The 12,612-nt window shown below is 44.6% G+C and overlaps 1 protein-coding gene across 1 annotated transcript in view; it reads left to right on the forward strand.

Annotated features, from left to right (window-relative positions):
- MAP3K21 (mitogen-activated protein kinase kinase kinase 21) overlaps positions 1-12,612 on the forward strand; it is a gene marked incomplete in the record, with an annotated part of 557,669 nt that overhangs the window by 493,749 nt on the left and 51,308 nt on the right.

The following is a 12,612-nucleotide window of genomic DNA, read 5'->3' on the forward strand; positions in this document are numbered from 1 at the left end:
TACCTGGACGACTGAATCCTGGCCGCCCCCACCAGGCATCTACTATGCACCGCCAGGGATTACTTTCTCCATCTAGCTCCCCAGCTGGGGATCACGATCAATATCGGGAAATCTTCCCTTCTCCCAACTCAAATCCTAGATTTCATCTGAGCCAGATTGAACACAAACTAGCTTCTAGCCTTCTTGACTCCGGACCGGCTACGAACTCTGAAATTCCATGTACTGGCCCTTCTACAATCCCCAGCTCCCCCTGTGGAATTGGTCCTGAGGGCTCTAGGCTCGATGGCAGCAACCCTCAATCTACTACCCATGGCGCGCTTAAACATGAGAATTCTTCAATGGACTTTGCAAGTCCAGTGGTCCTTCCTGCGACATCCCCTGAGCTTCCCCATTCCTCTCAGCAGGGTATGCAGGAAAGCCCTCTTTTAGTGGCTCCAGTCCCCAGACCTTCAGAAGGGGCACCCCTTCTCTAGCCACGGTGACCACGGACGCCTCTCCTCAGGTGGGGGGGGGGCACCGCTTGGGCAGGACCGTCCAAGGCACGTGGAACCATTCGAAGACCTCATTGCACATCAATGTCCTAGAGATGAGAGCTGTGCTTTTGGCTTTGCAAGCACTTCAGAGCCTTCTTCCTTTGGGGACAGTTGCGATCTAGACAGACAACATGTCGGTCGTCTGGTATATCAACAAACAAGGGGGAACCAGGTCCTATCCACTTTGTTGGGAGGCCATGAGAGTGTGGGAATGGGCGATGTCCACCAACTGCTGTCTCATAGCGATGTACATTCCGGGATGGTCCAACATTTTGGCAGACAGACTGAGTCGAACCATCCTCTCACCGTACAAGTGGTCTCTGAATCCCAGAGTAGTGAAGTAGATCTTCTCCAAATGGGGAGATGCGATCTTTTCGTCTCTCCTTCGAACGCAAAGTGCAGCGACTACTTCGCTCTAATTCCCCCACCCGGGGAATCCCCCAGAGACGCTCTGGTGCATGTTTGGCCACCCGGTCTCCTTTATGCTTACCCTCCTCTGCCCCTGATGCTAAAGTTTTTAAAGAAAGCCAGATGGTTGGGGAGCAGAATAATCCTTATTGCCCTATTCTGGCCTCGTCAAGCTTGGTTCCCATATCTATGGTCTCATCTAGTGAATCCCCCATGGATTCTAGATCCCATCCCGGATCTGATCTCTCACCCATCAGGCCTGTCAACCCCGAATCTGGACAACCTCAAGCTCACAGCTTGGTTGATCCAGTTCCAGTGATTGCTAGGACTCCCGGTATCTCGTCCCCTGTCAAGGCTATTCTAGTAGCCGCTCACAAGCCATATACCAGAAGAATTTATAATAGCAAATGGAAGAGTTTTTCTATTTGGGCGGAGCATCAGAACTTAGATCCCTTTACAGCTCTGTTGCCAGCAGTACTAGATTTTCTGTCAGGATTATTCGACCAAGGTGTGCTAGCTCTTCTACGGTCAAAGTCCAGTTGGCTGCAATCTCTCATTATCTTGTTGGCAGTGATCTCGGCCCTTTGATTTCATCCAAACTATGTAAGAGCTTCCTAAAAGGCACTTTCCTACTAAGACCTCCGGTTAAAGATGCAGTCCCTCCTTGGGATTTAACTCTTGTACTTCACTCAACAGCTCCTCCCTTTGAGCCTGCACCTTCGGTGGATCTGAAATACTTATCTTGGAAGACAGTTTTTCTTGTTGCCATAACTTCGGCCAAAAGGGTCTCAAAGCTTCAAGCCCTTTGCGCCAAGCCACCGTATTTGATTTTTCTCACTCAGGACCAACCCCTCTTTTCTGCCCAAAATTGCTTCGGAGTCTAATATCAACCAATCTATTAATTTACCAGTCTTCTTTCCAAATTATCAGAACAAAGGTGAATACAAGTTGCACTCTCTAGACCTACATAGGCAACTAAGATTCTATTTGCACAGGATAGCTGATCACAGGAAATCAGACCAGCTTTTTGTATCCTTTGCTAAATCCTCTTTGGGAAAACCTGTAACAATAGTCACATTGTCCAGATGGATTTCCCAATGTATTCTTTTGGCATATGAGAGTTCTGGCCGGCCTGCACCTCAAGGAGTCCATGCCTATTCTACTCGGTCAATTTCTACCTCTGCTGCTTTTCGATCTAGGGTGTCGTTGGATGACATTTGTTCAGCAGCCACTTGGGCTTCATCTCATACATTTATAAACCATTACAAATTGGATATTGTTTCCAGAGGGAGAGCATCCTTTGGCTCTGCAGTGCTCCGGAACATCCTTCCATGAGGACCTCCCAAGAATCGGGTAGCTGGGGACTCTGTCCCATAGGTTGATGGACAAATGAAGTTAACTACTTTATATTAAGAAGTTGTGTACTCACCATAACGTTCCATCTGAGGAGGTAAACTTCATTTGTCAGCAACCGTCCCTCCCTCCATCCCCCTAACCTATATGGATGTTCAAAGGACTCTTGCTTTCATGGCGGATTGTCCCTAGGTTAGTGTATGGAGGTGGCTCTTGGTATTGTATGGTCTATGGATAAGCAAACTCGATCTCAGGTCAGGAAGGGATAGCAGGGGATTATGGGTAAGGGGGAGGAGCTTGGAGCTCGGATCTTAGCTGTTGGAAGCTGCCGGTTCGCATCCGATATGGATCCGATAACCCATAGGTTGCTGACAAATGAAGTTTACCTACTCAGATGGAACGTTATGGTGAGTACATAACTTCTTATTCCCCTAGTGAGGTTTCATATGAGGCTGCTTCACTGTCTCTTGGCGTCACAATGGTCACTTCTAACACACCCCATGTCCCATCCAGTCTTGATAACAAATCGCTGCAAAAAGGATTTATCTTGGTGGATGATGCCAGAAGAGAATGTATGGGTGGGGGGGGGGCATCCCTTTTCCCTCTTCCCTCTCTCAGCCAAGGCCGTAATGACCACAGACACTTTCCAGATTTTGGGGGGGGGGGGGGGGCATTTTCTGGGAAAGACTGTTCAAGGCACTTGGTCCCTGCAGGAGGCCAGTTTGCACATCACTGTCCTAGAATTGAGGGCAGTGCTTTTAACATTGGAAGCATTCCAGGCTGTCCTTCCTTCGGGAACAATTGCAGTCCAATTGGACAACATGTCCATAGTTTGGTACATCAACAAATGGGGGAACCAGGTCCTACCCTCTCTGTTAGGAAGATCTAAGGATTTGGCAATGGGCAGTCGTTTCCAGCCACTTTCTGATAACGCACATCCCTAGGAACTCCAGTATGATTGAGGACAAACTGAGCAGATGTATCCTCATGCCTCACGAGTGGTCTCTCAATCCCAACGTAGCGACGAAGATCTTTCGTCGATAGGGTCAGCCTTGCTGCAACCTGTTTGCTTCTCCCATAAACCACAAGTGCAGCAGCTACTTTGCCCTAATCCCCCCCCCCCTCTCAGGGAGTCCCCGAGACACTCACTTCTTCTCAATTGGCCCCCAGGACTCCTGTATGCTTTTCCCCCCATTTCCACTGATCCCCCAGTTTCTGAGGAAAGCTCAGTGGTTGAGAAGTAAAGTGATTCTCAATACACCTTACTGGCCGTGTCAGGTCTGGTTCCCCTTTCTTTGGCCTCATCTGGTTCACCACCCTTAAACTCTGGACCACGCTCCAGACCTACTTTCTCACCCTCAGGGCCTAGTGTATCCCAGTCTTCAAAATCTCAAGCTGACTGCTTGGTTTCTCCAATTCCAGTAATTGCCAGGCAGAATAACTTGTCTTCTGCAGTGCCAAAGATACTTCTGACTTCCCATAAACTGTCCACCAGGAGGTTTTATCTAAGCAAATGGAAAGATTTTTAATCTGGGCATGTACAAACTGCATAGACCCTTTTTCGGCACCCCTTGATAAGGTCCTGGAATATTTAGCTACCTTGTTTGAAATGGGGACCTCTACGTCTACAGTTAAGGTTCATTTGGCTGCCAAATTTTCATAATGGGTTTGATGACCATTCCTTGATGTCTCGTCTATGCAAAATGTTTCCTTTAAAGGTGCTCTGCATTTAAAACTCCCCTTTCAGAGACCCTGTAGTGCCATGGGATTTGACCTTACTCTTAGTGTCTAGTTCGACAGCCCTTTGAGCCAAGCCTCAAGTTTTTATCTTGGAAGATCCTCTTCTTAGTAGCTATCATGTCTGCTATGAGAATTTGTGTTACAGTTACCATCCCTATATCATTTTTCACAAAGAGAGTATCACTCAGAACCAATCCCATCTTCCTTCCCAAAGTGGTATCAGAGTCTAATATCAACCAGTCCATAGATTTAAGTCTTTTTCTCAGATTTTTACAAAGTCGAGTACTGTTTACACTTGGACGTTCACAGACAAGTACATTTTTACTGGGACAGAATTAAATCTTCTAGAATTTCAGGCCAACTATTTCTATCATTTTCAGGACCCAGATTGGGCAAAGCTGTCAAAGGTCACCTTGTCAAAATGGTTAAAAGACTGCATTACCTTTATATACAACCAAAATAAACTCAAGCTGTCAACTACAGTTAGAGCTCATTCTACTAGATCTGTTTCCACTTCAGTGATCTTCCATTTCAGGGCTTCTATGGAAGACGTATGTGCAGCTGCAATTTGGGCTACTCCACATACCTTTATCACTCATTATAAATTAGACATAGTCTGCAGGGGAAGAACATCTTTTGGCTCTATGGTGCTCCGGAATATCCTTCCTTAAGGACGCCCAGGATGTAAAGTAACTGGGGACTCTGTTGCATCAGTCAAGAATGAATGAATGAATGAAGATTGACAACATCAGATAAAGAAGTTACGTTCTTATCATTACATTCCATCTGTGTTGTCGATCTTCATTCATTCTTGACATACCACCCTCCTGCCCGTCCAAAAGATTCCTGGAGATTCAGACCTAGTCCTGATATATTGTAGGGGTTATACCTTAGGGTTTCTGTGTTTTATTTACTAGGCAATCTTAATCTGAGGTAATGGGAAGAGAGGCAGTGTGGGTAGAGCCTTAGCTATAGAGTTTTTGGCTGGCCAGAGCTATGTACAATGGCTGAGTCGATTAAGAGGTTGGAACCAAACCCATCAGTCAAGAATAAATGAAGATTGACAACACAGATGGAACATTATGCTAAGAACATAACTTCTTTTTTTCTGTCTTACCTTTTGGGTTATCTGTTGTTCTATGGGTGTTTACAAAGTGTCTTGCCCCTGTAGTTGCTCATTGTAGACTTCAATGCATTTGCATTTTTCCATATTTGGACAATTGTCTTATATATGCAGATTGTTTTCCAGTTGTCAAGAGACCATAGCAGGGATTCAAAATCTACTTATGCCAGGTTTACATGTGAACTTATTTATCTGGGATGTCTGCTAGATTAGGCACGAGAAGAACCTTTCTTCTTCCAGAGAAAGTAGAGATGTTCCAGCAGTTCTTCCTGAGTTTTTCCAATCAAAATCCAGTGCCTGCAGGGAATTTCTGGGAAGTACAGGCTACACAGCTTCTGTGATCCTTATGATTTCCTTGGCCAGATCTCGTATGAGAAAGGTATAGTAGTACTTCAGGTGAGTCTGGACGTAGCATCTACACCCTTTATCTTTTCATATCCCTATATTGGGGTTTGTAAGGAGGGAGGGACATTCTATGTTAGGTAAACTAGTTCTCTCAGAATCCAGGTCTTCCATTCTCCCTTCCGGCTCGTCTTCATTCTATCACAACAGTTGCTTCAGACTTGGTGCAGGAAGCAGTTCTCAAAAGTGTGAAAGTGCAGGGTCTGTGGAAGATACTCAGACAAAAGCACACAAATGTCAAAGAGATTGTCGGTAATAAATGCTTTGAAAGCGCTAAATCATCTGTGGTCTCCAGTATCCCCTTAGATTTTCACACATAACACCACAGTGTTGTATGTAAATAAGTGGGGGTACCAAATCTTACCCTCTTTGCAGGCATATTACAGTTGCTGAGGAGATAACTCAGCTCAATTTGACTCTTCAAGTTTCATCATTCCATCAGAGCAAAACGTTGTAGCAGACAAGTTAAACAGGACCAGGACACAGACCCTCATGAATGGAAACTTCACCTTGGGATCTTCAAAGAATTGATCCAGTTGTGTGTGGGTAGTACCTCAAGTAGATCTGTTTGCCTCCTCCCAGAACACAAACCGGTCTGGAATACAGATGTCTACTCATTCCCATGGATAGGAATGTTTTTCTGTCCTTATCCACCCTTTCCACTGATATCCAGGGTTCTTCTAAAGATCCAGAATTACTCCCCAGTCCAGGTCCCAGTGGTTCTCTTCTTTTAAAACGGGCCAACGGTACTTACCGCAGGCTTCCCCACAGACCTGATTTGCTTACACAAGACAGGGGCGTTTGATGCACTACATTCTGAAAACTCTTTAGTTGACTTATCTGGATGATATAATTTTGATACCTTTTAGGTACCTTTTTTTGACTTGCAGCAAATATTGTAGGAGGCTAAAAAATTGCCACTAGGAAATCCTTAAGTGTAAAAGGAAAAGATTTTCTAGTGTCATTCCAAGAGTCAAGGCTATTTTAAGGACTGGCAATTGCTGTTTCTTGATAATCTGTGAGAGGGGTCTGTGGTTATACATCGAAGGGTAAAAGCATCAAGCAGCACTGCATCGTAAATGCTGTTCATCAAAACCTCCTTATGTGGGGTGCTGTGCACCCCACACCCCGCTCTAATTACATATACCAACTCCGAGATCACACTACATTGGGACAAGGGCAAATTTCCTTATCCCTACCATAATGCAGTCTGTCAGAGTGGCTCAGTGAACAACATATTTGACTATGCATGCTATTCATTGCTTTGTTTTTCGACAGATAGACATGTATCCCTGTGAGAGTTGCTGACCTCTAGTCTTTTTTATTCCACTGTTTAGGTTCATTTGTTGGCCAGTTTGGCTTTTTTGCCTGTGTATCCCTGCTTTCTACCTATCCTCAAGGGGTTTTGCACATCTGTCTATTTAGAAAACAGTGGCACCTCCTTGGGATCATAATTTTGTGCTTGAAAATGTTAACTCTTTGCATTTGAACTAGCTCATCAGGCTGATGCCAGTATCTTTAATGAGGAAGACTGTTTTGTTACTCTGACTTCTACTAGGAGTGTCTTGAGTTGCAAGCTATCATGTTAAGTTAGTCCATCCTCATTTTCCATAAGGACTGGATTTGTTTAAGTATGAATACTTTTTATGCTTAAAGAGGTCTCGAGAGTTTACCTTGAGACAGTCTACTAATATTTTTTCCTGAGCCCAACAAGAAGACAGAAAAATTACTTCTTACACTCGATGTACATAGGCAGCTGAGATACTCCATAAACAAAATTGTTTTGTCTCCTGTGAATGTAAGAGAATAAGACAACCTGTGTCAATGCAAACAGTGTGTAGATAAATGTTCTTTGTGTTTCACTGTTGCAGTCATAACATTTGGGGTAATCTGCTGGCAGGTTGCCCTCAGTCGGCCTGATTAACAAAGTCTTGGGTCCTGCGTCGGTTGACGCCCCGTCTTCCATGATGTCAGGTCGTCAGGGGTATAAAACATGCAGCTGACACCATTATATCAGTCTTTCTTGCCATGCAGTGCCCAAAGCAGAAGCAGTTCACAAGTGCCGGTCGGCCGACTCCTGAAATTATCGTTTTCGAGTTTCAGAACCGAAGTGTTCAACTTAAAGCTAAGTACCCCATTGGGGAAACTTTTTCTTGCTCCTTATGATGTCAGTAAAAGTTAATAATTGCATTACTTGTGGAAAGCAAATACCTCAAAAAGATTTTAATTTGTACTGTATTCCTTGCTTAGGCCCTGACCACAACGTACCTTGCTGTCGGTTTTGTGCTTTGTTTAATTTCGGTTCTCGATTTAATTATCCAGAAATTGTCAGTTAGCCGTCCGACTACCGGGATTCTGAAAAAACGCAAACATAAAGACAGAGATAGGCCATCGAGGTCCTAAACTGCAGACGACGCTTCTCCTAAGCCAGTCGCCAATTCTCCAGTACTCAGTGAGGTGCTTTCGCAGCCCCTGATACCCGCTACTTCTGACTCGCAGGCCTCTACTGAGACCCATTCGGAGTCCGGTATGCCGCGAGATGCTTCATCTATGGAACCCGCGGATGTCTCTACCTTGGATGGGTCCGGAGCCGCTGTGCAGGCACCGGCTTCTGAGGGTGTATTCAGGCCTACAGACTTGCATATTAAACAAACTCCACCTTCTATACTAAGGCCTTAATCTCAATCTATGTCTAAAAAACCGACGTCCAGGCCACATGTTCAGGCCCCTGTGCCTAAAAAGAAGTCTATCAAAATGGCTGAAGATCTAATTACTCTAATCGGGTGTAGTCAACCCCCCCCCCCCCCTTCTAAGAGGCCTAGGGCTGAGCTTGACTATGAATCTTCTGATCAGGACTCTGTTTCTTCTGACTTTTCTAATGACCTGGATTTGTCCGTACCTACGTATGGGGATTCTGATGCAGAGGATTCCATTCTCTCTGCTCCCCCCCCCCCCCCTTTGGATTTTTCTTTTGGGGAAACTTTACATACCTTAAGAGAGCATTTCCACTGGGAAAGTCAGGAATTTTCTGATTCAAAAAAAGAGGCTTAGGAATTTCCATCTTCTACCTCAGCATAGGCCGTTGGCTATACCTCCTGTACTAGACATTGTTGATGTGTTTTCGGAATCCAGTATGGCCCCTGATTCCCTGCCCTCCGGCTCCTAGTAAACCTGACAGATACTACATGGTTCCTGAGTCCCACAAGTTCCTTTTCAAAAATCCTGTTGCAGGTCCAGAACCCATTTCTCAGGGCCCAAGGGCATTAAGGCTTCTACTGCTAAAAGTCCTACCCCTTCTGATAGAGACTCTAGTGCGCTGGATAGATGGAGTAAAAAGGTTTATACTTCTGCAACCTTGGCAATCAGGGCTTTAAACTGCCAATTTCATATGTTAAAATATCAACAGCATATTATTGGACTGCTTAAACAGAAATGATGTTGCTTTCTGACTGTATGGAAAATAAAGATTTACAGGATTTATTGCATTCTGCTGAACAAGTTAGAAAACATACTTTGCAATATGGTTTTGATTCTTAGAGGCCTCTTACAGGGCTGCTGTTACTGGGTCTGTGCTTAGAAGGCATGCTTGGCTTAAGGATCAATCTCTGCCTGATCATGTTAAAGCAAAATTGTTGGATGCTCCTTTAAATCAGGAGCACCTGTTTGGCAATAAGGCTGAAGAAGTTCTAAAAAAGGATGGAAGATGAAGCTAAATGTGTGCAAACTGTAAAAGATTTCTTACAAGTGCAACCTCCAAGATTTAGTAGGTGCTGGCCTACTAAGAATTGGTCCTTTACAGCTCCTTCCAGATCCTCTCAAGCCAAACCCAGACACACCAAAAGCACCAGGTTTCAGTCCCAGGGGAGTCTCAGAACTAAGCAATGGGGGGGCCTCCACTTCCAAATCTAGAAATAAGGCACCCCTCTATGGTAAACAGTCTCAATGACTTTCCATTAAAATTACCAAGCACTTACATTTCAGCTGCCCCTTTGGGGGGCAAGATTGCTCTTCATTCAAAAAACTGGGAACTCATAGCCCAGGACAAATGGGTTTTAAATATTGTCCCAGGGATACAGATTTCATTTCCACACGTTGCCAACACCAAATGGGTGGCCAGACCTGCCCCCAAATCAGTGGGCAGAGGCTCAAAAACAAGTACTTTCCTTCTTAAACATGAGGGCTATTCAACCGGTACCAGAAGAGGAAAAGGCACAAGGTTTCTATGCCAGGCTTTTCCTGGTACCCAGAAAAGACGAATCATGGCATCCAATTCTAGACCTGTCTACTCTAAACACCTTTCTGGACATTCCAAAATTCAAGATGCTGACACTTCACCAGTTACTTCCTATGCTAGGCAAAGATGCCTAGTTGGCAACTCTAGATTTAAGAGAAGCATACCTGCACAATCCCAATCAAGGAATCTTGCAGAAGATACCTACGCTTCAAAGCAGGCTACTTGCATTGTCAGTTCTCTGCACTGCTCTTTGGCTTGTCTACTGCACCCAGGGTATTCACAAAGTGCCTGGCTCCAGTAATTGCATTTTGCAGGCAAAGAAATATTCAAATATATCCATACCTGGACGATTGTCTAATTCAGGCAGAAAACCAGGCCATACTTCTAAATCATCTGACGTTTGTAAAAAAGGTTCTAACTTGTCTGGGGTACACCATAAATGAAAAGAAATCACAACTTTTACCCTCTCAACAGATTACATTCCTGGGTGCAAGCTTGAATACAACTGCCCAGATGGCTTTCCTCACGCCAGAGAAGCAAATTCATTTGGTAACTTACTTCAAACAAGTGGCCCCAAAAACCCTGCTTATCTGCAAGACCAATACTGCAAGCCTTGGGATTCATGACCTCCTGCATTCTTCTAATCCCATATGCAAGACTGCATATGAGGAAACTACAGTGGTACTTAAAAAGTCTATGGAGTCAACATTGTCACAGCCTGGAAACAGTGATGCCTATCATACCTTGCCTGCGCCTGGAGTTCCTATGATGGGCAGTGGCCTGCCACTAAAACAAGGGACTGCCATTCACACTACCCCCTGCCGCCCAAACCCTAACTACAGATGCATCACACTATGCATGGTGGGGGCTCACCTGGCAGGGAAGTGCATTCAGGGCAAATGGAACCCAAATCAAATGCATCTACATATCAGTCAAAAAGAAATGTTAGCTGTACAGAATGCTCTGACAGCCTTTAAGGACTACATTCTTCCAGGACAACTAATGGTAAAGACGGACAATACCACGGTTATGTGGTACATAAACAAGCAGGGGGGTACACATTCCTACCCCCTCTGCAGACTAGCCATAGCATTGTGGAACACGGCTTTGAGCTACCAAGTGCACCTACAAGCTCAATTCCTGCCAGGAAATTTGAATACACTGGCAGACGGACTAAGCAGAAATCTCTTGGACCCACACGAGTGGAAACTGGAACCACGGATTTTCAACATGTTGACAAGCAAATGGGGGAGCCCAGACATGGATCTATTTGCCTCCCCCCAGAACTACCAGTTGGACAAGTTTTGCACAAGGACTCCCCACAAAAAAACCTGGAAAGTGGATGCTCTCTCCTTCAGCTGGAAAAACCTGTCAGTCTACGCCTTTCCCCCGTCTGTCTCTGCTCTCCAAAGTTCTGCTAAAAGTCAAACAGGGCAAACCAAGAATTATTTTGATTGCTCCAGACTGGCCACGCCAACACCGGTACCCACTCCTGCTCAGTGTGTGTCAAATACCTCCTTGGCACCTGCCTCAGACACCTTCCTTGCTGTCTCAGCAGGAGAACCAAATTCTGCACCCTCAGCTTCCAACATTGAACCTTGCAGCTTGACTAATCACTTAAATTCACCCTTAGCATCCCTCAGCATACCTGTGATGGATGTCATCTTGGAGGCGAGAAGACCTAGTACTAGAAAATCTTATGCTGACAAATGGAAAAGATTTTGTGCCTGGAACCAATCTTTAGGGATGAGCACAGCAGAACCCAATTTACCTCAGATTTTGCAATACTTAACTGAGATGCTTCTCAAGGGCTGTCGTTTTCCTCTATTAAAATCCATGTTTCGGCTATTTCAGCTCACTACAACACAGAACCCACCACTCTTTTCTCATACCCTGTTAAAGCAGTATCTCAGAGGGGCAAAGAACTTGAGAATGAATACCTCAATGGCAATATTTGGGGAATTGAGTTTACGGTCACATACAATCTACAAACCATTAATTTCTTGGATGTTACAGTCTCCAGAAATAGGGATCATACCTTAAATACCAAGATATACCGTAAATATACCCAATATAACACTCTGCTACATGCTTCTAGCATGCATCCACGCCACACCATTCACAACATACCAAAGTCACAATTCATGCGTATTAAACGCATAAGTTCAACTCAACAAGACTATGAACAAGCCAGTTTAGATCTGTATCACAGATTTGTAGGTAGAGGTTACAAAAACAGGATATTGCTAGGGCATGGGAATGGTCCACCAATATTGACAGGCACTTATTATTACAATACAAAACACATGACATCAATCCTTCAAAATCTACTATCAGGTTTGTCACCACCTATGGCAGAAACCATAATGCCATCAGAGGGCATTATCAACACACATTGGAACATTCTTTTGGCCAATGACCAACTCCGATCACTTTTGGGATCACAGTGTCATTTTACATATAGAAGAGGCAAAACATTAGGTTCTTTGTTTTATCACTTCAAACACAAGGAAAGTGGGGGAGCTATACATAAACAAATGACCATGTCTGGGGATGAATTGTTGGCCACATTTCCCTGTGGTCATTGTGGATATTTGTAGCATTTCCATATACAGGCTTGTATTTGGGCCTAGTGTTTGTGGAGGCTGTGTGTCTGAGCACATAATTCAGGGGCATCTTGTTTTAGCCAAAGCCATCAGGCATTTCAGTGAGAGAGAATTGTTTGAGGTCATTGGCTGACTGAGGTCTCCTGGACTACAGCTTAGACTAAGCACCTCATTGGTTCTTTTGAGATTTCTTTCTTAAAAGCTGTCTCAGGT

The sequence above is a fragment of the Protopterus annectens genome, chromosome 1.part1, assembly GCF_019279795.1.
Source record: "Protopterus annectens isolate FY-2018-M chromosome 1.part1, PAN1.0, whole genome shotgun sequence".
In the NCBI taxonomy this organism is placed as follows: domain Eukaryota; kingdom Metazoa; phylum Chordata; order Ceratodontiformes; family Protopteridae; genus Protopterus; species Protopterus annectens.